This window comes from Xyrauchen texanus, chromosome 44 (genome assembly GCF_025860055.1).
Source record: "Xyrauchen texanus isolate HMW12.3.18 chromosome 44, RBS_HiC_50CHRs, whole genome shotgun sequence".
Classification (NCBI taxonomy): Eukaryota; Metazoa; Chordata; class Actinopteri; order Cypriniformes; family Catostomidae; genus Xyrauchen; species Xyrauchen texanus.
In genome coordinates, this window is record NC_068319.1 from 27864691 (window position 1) to 27878129 (window position 13439).

Here is a 13439-nt window from a genome sequence, read left to right on the forward strand (position 1 = left end):
CGAGGATAGAGAGCGTGCATCAATGGCGGTGATATGCTGTATGTGTAGACTTATATAAAAGGAGGGGACTTCAGAGTAAAAAGGTTGGGAACCACTGGTCTGGTGCATATTTTCATAGAAAAACAACAATAAAAAAAATCATATACAGATGCAGAATTGCTTCTTTGTGGTAGTTTATGTCATAAAAAATATATTAACATTGTATAACTTTCATGAATAACCCATTAAGCATTATTGTATTATGCAATGCTTTGCATAAATGACATCAATGTAGTTATGAATGTCATGAAAGTTTGTTTTAAACGTTGGACTAGCTAATAATCAGTTAAGAATTAAGTAGTAAATGTTTGTTAATGGCAAATGGAAGTCTAAATTGTCATCAATATATTATTAGTTATTATTTGTAGTAGTTATCAGTCCGTCCGTCCCTCCATCCATCCATCCATCCATCCATCCATCCATCCATCCATCTATCTATCTATCTATCTATCTATCTATCTATCTATCTATCTATCTATCTATCTATCTATCTATCTATCTATCTATCTATCTATCTATCTATCTATCTATCTATCTATGCTCGTAGTACCCATACTGCATACACGTACGAGAAGTATGTTAGTTACCCATTTCAAACACCGCCCAGGACTTCATCTGTGACAGGAAGTCCTGGAGCGAGTGTGTGTATTGACAGATCGCTTCTCCAATGGGAACACCGGAGGGGAAGTCCCAACACTGAGTCCTCCGACTTTACTACGAAGGTAAAGCGCAGCCAAGGCAATGGAGAGGAACAAATCAAAATGCTCGTTTAATGTTTGAAGAAAAGGAAGGTAAGGATTAACAATAAACATATTATGAACTAAACTTCGGGAATAGTTCTAGTGGACTAGAAATGGCAGCACTGAGAAACTATGTGGAAAGTTTTTATGACCCAAACGAGGTCATATAACTCACGGAGCGGTGCTGGGAAATTTGTCATTTAAGGTGCTGAAATAAGTTTGCATGGGACGAGCAGTTTAGATACTTATTGAGTATGTGTTTATGTATTATGGAATAGACAAACATCTCCGTTATTTGCGCATTATTACTATGATGTTTTTACTAATGAACTAATTAATCCATGTAATGCTATATGTGTGTGTGTGTGTGTGTGTGTGTGTGTGTGTGTGTGTGTGTGTGTGTGTCTGTCTATTGTACACATGAGATTAGTAAGTAATCATCACCATGCTGAAACGGGACATTTTATTTATTGTTCTATTTCGATTTTTAGGAAAGAAGTAACTGTATTATAGCATTATATAATAGTAGGGTGTACACAGGAACTTGTGGGGTCTGTTGTTTCCAAAAGTGAACTGTGCCAGTCAGCATCACATGTTAAATCCCTGCTACATTATACTTGTCTATACGATGGTGTTGTTTTTGTTGGGGATTACAAATCAAGATTTTGTAGTTACTTTGCCTATTAGTTTTAAACTTGTAATACATTTTAGACACAAGACAGAACGGGACATCAAATACTTTAAATCTCTTGTCTCCTGTTATTTCTGTTGAATCCTTCTTTCTATTAACCTTGATTTCTTTGCATGCCGGTGGCACAATCAAAGTTGGCTATACTTGAATCGGCAGCTGGCATTATCCTTTTGAGAACATCATTTTCTGTAACAGCATTCACTGAACCCCTACAAAGCGAACATCTGCCCAGATGTGCATTCCTCTTGTCTGGAATGGTTTAATTGCTTTAAATACTAGAAAGAGGAATGCAAACATGAGCAAAACATGTTCAAGTGCTTCAGAAATCTTAAAACGAAGAAGAACAATATGCCTGCAAGCAAATAGCATCACTATAATGAAGTTTGTCTGGTGGTTGGAATCCGTGGCTCTCTTCCCTCTAGAACTGAATCCTCTATGGTTTTTCGTAATTGCCAAGTTCTGATTTTTATGCAGCATACTCATTTCCAGCTCATACTTCAGCATGCATTATGAGTAACTGTAATCAATTTCGAATTGAACTTGATTGCTCTTTGCTCTGTTGGGAGAAAAGGGCCCCAGTGAAGGGGACATTCACTGGCAAACCATTGGTGTGCTCTGCAGCTTCAAGATTGCTTAAGGCCTTAGATGGGAATTTTATGTGAGATTCATTGCTCTCAAACCGCTACAAAGATCCCTTTATTTCTCGACTTTTTTTATAGACTACATGCAACTTCTGTCTTTCTGTCTAAGAAAACTTAGAATGCAATGCACAAGTCATTTATAGTACTTTTATTGGTCTTTTCGGTGCTTGGTAACCATGGACTCAATTAACTGTCTGATATAGCCCCGCAGTTGAGAAATGAGGTAATTATGCAAAAATAGATGCTGATTGTCTTTGATGTCCACCTACTTCATGAATTATTGGCAAGTGAGGTGCATTGAATCTCAGGATGCACATTTTGACCTCTCAAACTTGATGATGATCTACACCTGTGGTTATGATTCGTTTAAGTCAAGTCGGAATGATCATATTTGAGTCATTAAGTCATGAGTGAGAAACTCTGGATTTTCTTTAAGCCCCGGCTTTCCGAGTTGGCAGCGTGTCTATTTAAGAATCATGGCGGAAACGAATTGTTATTGGTAATAATTGGTTTTACTTGAGGATTTTGACTGTGCAGTTTAGTTTGATAATGAAGAATAACAATAAAGCTTGCCAGAAGAAGACTCTCACAGGCTTGTGTAGTATAACAAAATTTCCCTTCATTATACGTAGCCACACAAGAATGATAAAATGAATTAAGCATCAATTTCACACCATAGCTTTGCTCTTTATTTAGATGCATTGGTGCTAAAAAAAAAAACAGATTCCTGCCTTTGCCAGTTAGTGAAAAAGAGAGAAAGAAACATGAAATTGCTAAATCGTATTTACGATCTCCGACCTAGTACTTATGAACTTCCTAGGAGGATTTCAAGACACTATTACTCTGCTAGGACATTGTGGGGAATTGATTTCATACATCCACTAAAAATCACCTTGTCTAAAGGTGTAAGTTGTTTAAAAGACATTGTAAAAGTGGCTCAGAAAACAGTGCTACTGTAGAAGTGAGAAAAGCTTGCAGCACATGCAGACAGTTTAGGATATTTATTGAATTAATTCTCAGCCTTTTGTGGTTTAGTAATGACACTAGGACATATAATGATTTTTATTTTATTATTTGTGCAATATCACATTCTTTTATCCCAAAAAAATCAAATCTCAAATTCCTTGACATTCAACGTTTTATTGTTTATTTACACTTTTATGACTGGATCCCACAATTCTGTCCGTGTTTTCCGAATCACAGAAATGATACAGCCCTTCATCATATGGTTTGATATTTTGCTATCTTATGCAATTAAATATATTTATACTCATATATTTAAACTCATATTTATAAGTGCGGCTAAAATGTCCAAAAACTGTCTGCATTGTCACAAAACCCAAAAAGAAAATTGTTTAGCTTTAGTTTAGCTTTTTGTAGTCTTTTCTGTGGATTTTCTTTTAATGTTAGCCTCCCAGAGCATTCACAGGTAAATACAGTCGATTCCATATCTTTATAGCATTGCTTTCATCAACTGTAATCGAAATTTGTTTAACCTTCATAAAAACATGATCTGCATCAAGATGGGACATTTTCTTACATTGGACTGTATGTAAATTGTAAATCTGTGATAGGCAAATTGATTTCAATAGTCCTTGGACTAATTTTTTGCATTTTCACCATAACAGGGAGTTGGAAAGATACACTTATGAGGCCATAGGAGGTTTGTTAAAGCACACTGCGGTTAAAAATGTGTCTGCTGATGAAATGCTTTTTTGAAATGGGATAATGCAAAACACACCACAGATGGTAATTCTGCGGTTGCATTACAATTTTAAAAAACAGATTTCACTTGGGTAGACAAAGATCCATTCTTTGGATTTTGTAGATTTGGCCAAATGGGTAATATGGGTATACATTAAATATTTGGTTTATTCTTGCAGATCTTGTTCATCTTTGTATAAGTTTTGGTTTAATGATAAAAAAACTTAATTTGCTAGCTGGAATTCAGGGACATCAAATGCAAACAACATTTTGTGGTTGAAATAGACCCATCTCGCTCCATTTAATTAATGATGTCCACTAGCCACACATTTATAGTATTCATCGTTCTCCATTTTATATAAAGTCTAAATGTTTTTTAATGAGAAGCAGATTTTTTCTTCTTCTCAAAAATGGCATCTGGAGGCAATCAGCTAACGTAATACTGACTTAAAGCAATAGTTCACCCAAAAAAGACAATTGTGCCATCACATGATATATTCTAATTTTGGGGTGAACTATTACTTTCAAACATTTCTGGTCTCAGATTTAGCATACTAACCAATACACTCTCATATTCAAATTGGAATAAAATACCCAATAAAATATCTTCTAAATTCGCAGACTTATTATTTGACTTTCCTTGGGACCTGTACATAAGCATTGGCCGTTTAATTTTAGGCAGTAATAATTCTGTTGGCTCAGGCCTGTCATGGCAACTGGCTTTGATTTCAGCTTCAAGGTGTTTAAAATGGTTGTAATCCATTGGCCACACTATGTACACATCACAATACTAAGTCCAGGACTGCAGTAAGAACACTCAAACAAAGTTCTGTTTGCTAAGAGTTTAATTGTGTTCCTTAACTTGTTTCTGGTTGGCGCTTTTTTCATGCTTGCCACTAGCACTCTAGGAGCTAAACATGCATGTTGTAACAGTGTAACAGAATATGTGTGCCGTTTCCCAGCAGGTGTGAGTCATAGGCACAAAGTACTTTATCTTCTGCAAAGAGCTCCCCTCTGTTTGGGAATCATATACAAATACATATACCTGCAGGCAAAATCTGATACTCAAGCTGTCTTTCTGGTGGATCATCTTTAGTTGTTTGAATGACCTTTTTATCACGTTGGACACATATTGTATACAGTAGGTCAAATGCTTAGCATCAGCTCCACAGGGAGTTGTGTCAACCTTCACACAGCATTGAGACTGTCAACTGCTTGATAAACAACACCGGAGAGCGTTCAACTATTTGGGGCTCTTCACATTTCAGTCCTGAGTTTATACTGCCCATGAAGCTCTTGGCTCCAATTATACATTAAGAGACCATAATCGACATACCTGATTTTGAAAAGATTGCCTGAACAACTGGTCGACAAATCGGTCTAAAGTAGTGGTGCGCCGATCAGGAGATTTGTGGCTGATAGCTTTCACCGATATTTTAACACTGTGATTGGTCACTGTCCGATATCATACTCAGATCTGTATTTGTACAACAAAACTGTATTTGTTGTTTAATTCAATTTTACATTTATATTTGCGGTATCTTTGTCTTCCCCATTTCTGAGTCAGAATTACTATCTTAATGACTCTTGAAAATGGGCACCTTAGGGTTCATTAACTTTTTGTGCGCACCCGCAATTATGTCAAAGTTTGGTTTATTTGTATGTAGGGCTGGGCGATAAAACGATAACAATATTTATCACGATAAAAAAACTCCATGATATTGACGATAAGCTTTTGAGTAATTTTCGATATTTAGTCTGTGTTCTACATCTAGACATGCATGTTGCTATAAATGCTAGCAGTTTGGCTTTCTTATCGTATGTTTCCACTGGCGCAAATGTGAGTGAGCACTTTCAATTCCTTCCGATTTAAGCTGAGCGTCAAGCTTGCGAGGTGGATTGTAAAATTGACAGCAGCACAGGGCAAGTGGTTCCCTAGTGTTGGGAGTGGCTTTGTGCGGATTTCATCTGCGTCAGTGGAAACGCAGCCTCAGACTGTATGAAGTTGCTATTGCCCCCACTACACTGGTCACCGTATTCTGGATCCCAGATTGTTTCCATCTTGACTGCAAGACATCATGATGAAGGTTACGCCCTCTCATCGTCAAAACAACAGTAGCTGTTACATCATATCTGATCTTTCTGCGCTGTATTCTTGAATATGTTTCTCTAGCACTGAAACACGCTTCACTGATGCCCGGTCCGCACCCGCATCCTCTTTTCCCCACATGTGAGTAAACATGAGGTGCGTGTTTCCAGAGCGCCTTTAGACCATAACGTTTTTTCTTTCTAAATGTAGTTTTATTAATCAGCATGTTCCAAGACTTTAATAATAAACAAATAGATTTCTGTTCCAATTTTGTGAAATTATTCAGATGTCATCATCTCTGACAAGGATGAAAGACTAAACAATTACTGGTTTGTAGCCTAGTCTTTCTCACTGTAATGAAAATAGAAAAATAGTCCATTCAGACTTTTACAGTTTCAAATGTTTCTCTCTGGAGATACCCCTGAACCCCCATACAGGGCTTCTATGCCCCCATACTTGGATACCTATATGTAAAGAAATATACATATATATAAGTAATAAAAAATATATATATATACTGTCATTATGATTCAAAGTGTACAGATCATCTTATAAATGGAAGCGCAGCGTAGTTCTAGCGGGAAGACTAGCAGCTGTACATCATCACATCATTAGATGGGTAACTCCTAGCCAATCGCATGTAAGCCATTGCTTTATCAGTCTGCTCACAATCTATCACATTGCTGTTTCAGTGTGCTAACACGGCAACCTCCACCACCCCACCACCACCAGTTGAGCCCTGTCCCACACGGGGGTAGGCTCCTCGCCCCTGCCTCCTATCTCCGGCAGGACATGACGGTACAACTCCCTCGGACCGCCGGACGGGGCCTACGCCAAAGATAGAGCCATTACTTTCTGTTTTACATTTATCAAATAAATGGCATCTTAATCTTCACTCAAGCCTGCGTGTCTTCCTGATAGAACATTCATATCCAACTGCACTCAATTGATAAACTCTATAAAATATTGTAATATTTTCATAGAAGATCCCTCAGAAACCACTGCATTGGCTGTGTCTGGGCCCCAATGCAGTTTTGTAAAGACAAATTAGACTGAATTGGATTTAGTTTTCTCTTCTTTTTTTTCAAATGTAAAAAAATTTGCAAATGTGATTGAATATCGTGATAAATATCGATATCGAATTATATGAAAAAGAATATTGTGATAATATTTTTTGCCATATCGCCCGGCCCTATTTGGATGATGTGATCACGGTTCATGTGAACTCTGCCATGGTTCGCTGCTGATATGAACACAATTGTACCAAATCACGAAAGTGAACTGGTTGTGATGATGTATAATTTACATCTTTGCAGGCTCTTGATCGCAATTTTATGGTATTGTGCATTTCTCATACTTGCTTTTCTCCAAATAAATTCCCGTTCAGAGAGCAGCTCACATTCTTCACATCTCTTCAACGCATCCATGGGCAAATGCTTACATTCGTCAAGTCATGGCACCTTCCGTGGCAGACAAACAGAAGTGTCGTTCTAAATCCAAAGAGATGAATACTTTAATAACACAGAGAAGCTGATGACTTCTTGAGTTGTTACCTAGTTACAGTGGTAAACAGCTGCCGCTTGTGCTTTAATTATCGCGGTCTGATTGCATCATCAAAGTACAAGTGACAGCTGTTTACCACTGTAACTTGGGTTCAGACCCATAATATTCACATACATTTTTAAAACAAACTAGCATTTTTATCTTAATTGCACCATGTCTGAAAGTGTAAATTCATGAATGGTAAGAATGCTTATGAAAAGACACTAAAGTAAACACATACCTTTAATTTAAGGTGCAAGTAATGGCATAAATATACACACAAAATGGTACCTTGATAGGCTGGTAAACCGAAGTGTCAGTTAATAAATATGTTTTCTTTTCTGGTTAGAATGCTTAATCAACAATTCACCCTCCAGTGGCCACAATGTCATACTTCAAGGGCCGAGCAAGTGCTCATTCATTAGAGTAGCAGTGTGATTTTGTGCATGCTGCAATTATAAAAAGATCGGCCCTGGATCTAGCTTGATCGTGCAACTTTTCAAAGAGAGTTTTACCATGCATACTGTCTAACAGCTAAAGAACAGCATGTTGTCAGCATCACTGTCACCGTCACTAAAATAAAAATAAAAACATTTAGAAATCTAGCAAAATTCATTAATTTACTAGTTGGCTGTTTGATGACTAGTCTAGCAACAATACCCTATTCTTCATGTAAGATCAAGGTCTCAAGCAGCATTCTTTTCTACAGATCTAAGCTTTGGCAGGCCGATCGAAGATAAAAAAGACCATGCAGTGACTATTCCCTAAAGAAAAAAACAGGACTCAAGTAATATGCATTTCAATCTTGCTCTGCTGTTCTGAGATTTGCCAGGCGGACTAGGGGTGTCTGACATTGATTTGCATCCGCTAGTTTGTTGAAATTACATGTTGGCATTGTGGACTTTTGCGCAGGTCATGATGTGGTAGCTTGTTGAAGCTTTGGCCGGTACAGTCTCTGTAATTACATGCAGCAGGACCATGGCGCCATTTTAAATGCCAAGCAGCTGAAGCTGGTGTTGACTGGAGCAAGCTGAGCTGTCACTGTCCATGAGGCCTCACTGTGGAGAAATCCTATAATTCCTTGAGCGTCGTGATTGTCTGCTTTCGTAGACCAGGTTGCAGCGATCACGTGGTGGAGATGTTGTTTGGTCAATGAAAGTTTCCAAGTTTGGTTGTAAACATGACTCACTACCACTGTAGTATAGTGAAACCTCTTGTTCCAAGTAAATTACTGCTGTTCGTTTTAAGGGACTGAGCTGAGTGTAACTTCCATGAAAGGCGATGCTACCAAGATAAATATTGTACCATAATAAGTTGTAGTTAAGTCTTCAGGCCATGTTTGGAACCATAGAGCAAGGCGATCAATCAAGCAGTGATGCTTTTGTCCTTTCTGTTTAATCTTGTGTTGAGGAAAGCGAGGATAAGTGTTCGTGCACAGTCTACCTTCAAGGAGAACTGGCTGAGGCTACAACTCTACTGGGAAACCAGCCAAAAGCACAGTGAATTGCTGGCATCTGGTAGCCATCTCATTCTGGCGATTGCCTGAGGAAATTCCAGCCTTGAGTGGCCATGATACCTCTTGCATAGTGCACCATGGCCTTATCCCCGTTTCATGTCAAACTGATGTTTGTGTTCAAAGCGAGCACCAAAGCTCTTGTAATTTGTCCTTTTGCAGAGTCTTTTAACTCTATCTGTCAAACTGAGCAAACATTGCATGCAAGAGAACCATGGACAGATGCTTCTTTCTTTGACTTATTGGGTCATCAGCTTGCCTCTTTTGAAAGGGCATCGTAGAGGCATTGGGTGGGGAGCTCCAACTAGCTTTGCATCATCTCTCTTATTTATTTGCTTTGCCGTGTTGTTACCCAGGCTAAATTTACTTCTGCACTTCCTTAGAGACATTAGAGCCTTACAAAAAGGTTAATGTTTTTGAGCATGCGGATGATGTATTTTAGATTGGTCACCATAAAATTGTTGCTGTCTTATCTATACTACCTTCATCTTCAATAGGTTGCATTGGAGGGATGTTTCATGACTTTTCTGACAACAGTTTAACCTGGACCATTGTTTTCAATACAATGAATTTAAGAGGAGATTGATTTGCTGATATAGTGCATTCAAAGCTACATCAACTTTTGTTCCAGAAACTCTTTAAGTTGAAGCCATTAAGTTTTTGCCTTAGGCAAGGGTGTATGGCGCACCACATAATTTGAGTGTCATCCCCATGACAACGAAAATTCCAATGTGTCTTTGGAAGATTTCAAACCACTAGTCATTGCCCAACTTCACTTTGTGTTGTATCCAGTGTTCACTTCTGGACTAAGTCCATATCTTCAGATGAAAATCTATCCCACCCATTATTTCTGAACTGGGCAACCTACTCTTTCCCAATAGACCTCGGAACCTTCTCTACTTTTCTATGCTGTGTATTTGGGCATAGGTTCTGCAAGCTCTGCCAGTCAATTACCTATAAACCACACCTTTATCTGAAGACCCTTGGGTGGTCTTTGTTCAAGTTACGAAGAGAGCACAAGCCATGGTCCCCTGTGTATTCACATCCTGGACTGTTTAGCGAGCTCTGCCCATCCAAACAACAGGCAAGATTACATGCAGCTTTATTTTCTTTGAATCCCTTGAAACTCTCATCTCTCATTTTGAAGATGTGCTGAGCCACTCGCTTTCTTTTTCCGAAGACCTGCAGTGGCCCCGAACCACAGGCAACTCTGGGAAAGACACATCTTATCATCTTGGACTTACAAGGACACGAGTAGGAAATCTGATCTTTTTTTTTTCTGAATTGAGTTAACTGGCTTTCCAAGAAGGGTGTGGTTACCCTAGGCTAGCAGAACATTAAAGCAGTGTTTGTTTTTATTTGTTTCATTTATTTATTTGCTTTGGTTTCTATTATCTTTACCTCATCAGTTACATTTCAAGTAGCTTAGCTTAGCCAATAAAAAAATATGTTAATTTTACACAATGTATTGACAACTTCAGCTTTCACCATTAGTGCTCACAAGTGAACAACACATCAAGTAATAAAGGCATTTTATGGGTTTATTACAAATTAAGCTCTATTAAGAGCACTTGTGCTATAATGTATATATATTAGTCATTTACCGTCTCTAATTTCAAAATAAAACTAACACAGGAATTATGTTGGTGACAAATAACTAAATTAACATAAAAGTATGATTTATACAACTTTACAGCTCAATTAATGCACAATAGTAAAGGGATCATTTATATTTTGACACATAAGAGGTATATAAAACTTGCTCTCCAGTCCAAAAAGAGCCTTTATTGTTTCCCCTTTGCAATAATGACTCATTTTGAAATCGGCTATATTGCTAATATCATTTAAATAGCCCTGCTTTCACAACATCCGTAATCGTCACGGCTAATTTACTCGAAACACTGAAAGTGGTACTATTGTTGTTGTATTTTGCTTTTAACCTACAAAAGATTAAAATGTCAAGTAAGATCCCCAAATATTGTTGTGTTTCTGGTTGTGGAAAAACTGCCTCTCTGCATTTATTTATTTAAACTAAATTCCTGAACGCTTCAATGTGGGACTATAAGTTTATTTGGCACATAAAAATAAGTTTATTTGGCACATTTCTCTATGGATTCTTTTTATAACCAATATCAATTTGTAAAGAAACTTATATTGAAAGACTGAGCATTGCCAACTATTTTGGACACGGTGAGCTACAAATGTTATTCTAATGTTTCATCTGTGTTTGATATGTAAGGAATTGGATAGTGAGCTGTTTGTATTGCTAAATAAACCATTATAAGGACTCCAGCGCAGAGCGGGTCATGCCCATTACATGGTTACTTACCAAAGAAATTCATAATTGCTTTCTAAATATGTATTTAAGATTAAATTATATTATTATCTAGGAAGAAACATTGCGCAAAGTGCAACGGAAGTCAATTGTGTAGCTAATAAGCTTGCAAACAGACGGCCATTGTCTCGTATTTAAAGGAAAAGTTCACCCAATAACTAATATTCTCTTATCATTTACTTGCCCTCATGCCATCCCAAATGTGTCTTCTGCAGAACACAAAGATTTTTGGTAGAATATCTCCACTTTGTAGATCCATACAATGCAAGTGAATGGTAATCAAAACTTTATAGCTCCAAAAATGTAATAAAGAAAAGTGTTTTAATCCATTTCTTAAGCAATCTAATCGATTTTGGTTGAGAACAAACCAAAATATACACAGCTTTGCACAACATTTGAGCATTACTCATGAACAACAGCTCATATGTAGATGCTCAATAGTTCGGTTCACTTATAATATGCATTTAGAATGACACCGGATGTGCATTTTATAAGAAGCGAATTAAAAGCATGAGGGTTTAAAAGTCAAAGGTATAAAGGAGGCAGATTTATGAACTCAGTAGCAGGGTTTATTGAGCAGATGATTGAAACAGTGATGCAAACATTGTGAGTAAATCCAGTTGAGAGTGGTAAACAGCAGGTGAGTAATATCCAGACAGGGTATAGACACGAGGAACAGATAACTCACAACAGTCTTCTGATACTTGCAGGCAATAATGACGACACGGGTATGTTTGACATAGTCAAAAGGTCTTGAGTTTCAGAGATACTATCGATGAGAACAGACAAAGAGTGTGTGTGAATGTGGGGTATATATGCAGTCCTTGATTAGCCACTAATTATTTTAAGGTGTGTGTAATGAAAACTCATGGGAGAGTGAGAGCTGACCGCAGTGAGGAAGAGAGAGAGACCGGTGGATCTGTGTCAAAAGGTGCACGATTGAGGAATATTACTATTATAATATATTATAATTATTATTTACTAATACTAATTTATGATTAGTTCCATTGTAAGTTCCATAACCAGAAAAGAGCACAAAAATGTCAACCCAAGCTTTCAGCCATCTTAGATCTACAAGTATTTTTCCCATTAATTATTTTCCCCTAGGTTTTTCATAAAATTCTTTATAAAATATTTCTATACCATGAACCATACCAACCAGCTCCGAGGTGAATCACACCATGACAAATTATGATTTGAGTATTTGAAAATCGGACAAAAACACAAAGGTACAATACAATAGTATTGATATAATGTTGTTGATTATAAGTATAGAAACAGTATATTTTAATTGCATTGCAGAATATGATGCTATGTGCAAATATACATGTGGTTTGACAATGTATGGAGAACGACTCTATTGCGTCATTCACAGTACATCATGGCAGTGAGCGGTTGATGCAGAGCTCTTTTGGCATTCTTTGTTTGCCACAAATCTCCCATTGGTGGGTCTTTCTCTGCAGTATCATGGAGAGTGTTGTTCTTCCCTAGGCTTTCCACTCTTAAACCCAATTTCCAAAAAAAAAGTGGAAAAAAGGCGGACTGATGGCTTCAACAGAAGCATACAAGAACTTATTATTAAAAAATAATTAGTTTTTGTAAAGAATTAAAGGGATTTTTACTTAATTAACCCTACAGAGAGAAAAAAGCTGAGGGACGAGTTAAGTGCTTTTTTAATTTAACTTGCTATAACAAATGTCACTTCTACAGTTTTGATGCTAATCATTGCTAAACATCGATTGAGTTGTTTTTAAGGTTAATTACCAAACCAAGTAAAGTATATAATAAACTAAGCTTTACTATGTTTATGTAATGCTATTGTTAGCTTCTGCCAACTCATCAAAATTAGATGCTCTTCTGATGTCTGAAGTGTTAAAGTTCAAAAATATTCAATTTTCCTGTTGGCGGGGCTCATTAACCACAAGAGAATAACATAAATGTCAGTTTTGTCCAAAGCACTATCGACTTTATCGTTGTTTTCTCTTGCTGACCTTTATGAAGGGAATAATGTAGCTAGAAATGTCACTTGCGCTGATTTATTATATTGTCGAAAACATGTTTGGTGGAACATTGTAAATGCACGTACACTCTCAGGCAAAACGTTGGACATAACTACTGTAGTCATTTTTTATTATTACCATTTTC

General features: G+C 37.2%; 1 protein-coding gene across 1 annotated transcript in view; it reads left to right on the forward strand.

Moving 5' to 3' along the window:
- Positions 1–722: 722 nt before the first annotated feature.
- Positions 723–13439, forward strand: part of LOC127636772 (interleukin-11 receptor subunit alpha-like) — a 57216-nt gene continuing 44499 nt past the window's right edge. Inside the window, exon 1 of the mRNA XM_052117492.1 lies at positions 723–830. The gene's annotated coding sequence lies outside the window, so the exon portion shown is untranslated. The remainder of the gene's footprint in view (positions 831–13439) is intronic.